A 1,567-nucleotide genomic window follows, 5' to 3' on the forward strand; every position below is an offset into this window, starting at 1 on the left:
CATTGATTTGAACAAAATGAGGATTCATCATAATAGTTTGTCCAATGTGATAGTATGATAAAAAAAAAACAAATGTTATCATCAACTTCATCATAATAGTTTATCCTCGAAAACATAAATCGAAAATCAAAATCTATCCTAGCATTTGAAACAAAGATCATAAAATTATTCTATGAGAAACCCATAAAAAACAACCACCTGATAATAACAGCATTGGATATCCACATTTTTAAAAGTGTTTCATTGATTGATAAAAGATAGCTTCTGTTATGCTTTACAACACAAAAGAAAAACTTACTAGCTTTTTTGCTGATCTAGTTGTAACAAACACAATCTCACTGCAACTGCAAATCCTAGTTTGTAGTCTTAACTTGTAATTTTGTGAGTTTGCAGGTTATTATCTTAAACAGGCTTTTCTGTACTTTAGATACCTCTCTCTTTTCTCACCCTTTAAACTTTGCACATATTTTTGGACTCTCAATCTTGCAACCATTAACATCCTCTTCTCAGGGGACAAAAATCTTGGGATTGGCACTTCTGTCGGATCAGGAGAAGTTGCGGAAGAACAATCGCCATATTCATCGTCCCAATCATCAGAAGAAGCTAAGGATTCTGATCAACTATTTCACCATCTCCATCATCAGCAAACACTTGGAGTTTCTCTTTGTTCTTGTTCTTGTTCTTCTTCTGCTGCTTATTATTCTTCAATGTGAGTTTTCCTTCCTCATAAATCTGTTGCTGATTCCTAATGATCTCATCTGAACTATATCCACCTTCATTGATTAGAAGAATTTTCGGAATCATCGACTTAGCTCTCTGCATCCTAACTGGAATATGCTTTTTCTTTCCATGTTCCTTTTCTCTGTGATGATCTAACTGAGCTTGTCTAAGAAATACTCGGTGACAATCGGTACATTTCACTGCAACAAGAACAAAAGATAAAGCCGATTAAAACTTAATTTGATAAAATAAACTAATGAATCGTCTAGATCTATATGTTATACAAATAGTTATGAATTGAGTTTTGGTGAAAGGCTTCCACACCTGAACTGTGGAGTCTGTTTCTTATTTATATAAGAGAGTACAAAGTTTGTTATAGCTTCACGAGTTACAGACGCTAGATTCAACTGAAAACTAAAGACCCGTAAGACTCACCAAGATGTACAAAACTCGGTCATTCCTTCATACACGGAATGCTAGCTCATTTAGTTGAGAGTCTTCAGCAGATGACTCATTATTGCTAACACTCCCCCTCAAGTTTACGAATGTGCAACTTGCCACGTAAAAATTGAAATCTAGGTGAAGGCAGCCCCTTAGTAAAAATGTCAGCTATTTGATCCCGTGAACTGATGAACTGTACTAACAGACGTTTGCTTGCCACCCTTTCTCTTACAAAATGATAATCTATCTCGATATGCTTTGTACGAGCATGAAACACAGGATTAGATGTTAGGTATGTAGCGCCCAAATTATCACACCACAGTACAGGAGGTGAGATAGGAATTCCAAGTTCATGAAGCAAAGACTCAATCCAGATAATTTCAGACGTTGCAATGGCAATTCCCCA

The sequence above is a fragment of the Papaver somniferum genome, chromosome 6 (genome assembly GCF_003573695.1).
Source record: "Papaver somniferum cultivar HN1 chromosome 6, ASM357369v1, whole genome shotgun sequence".
In the NCBI taxonomy this organism is placed as follows: Eukaryota; Viridiplantae; Streptophyta; class Magnoliopsida; order Ranunculales; family Papaveraceae; genus Papaver; species Papaver somniferum.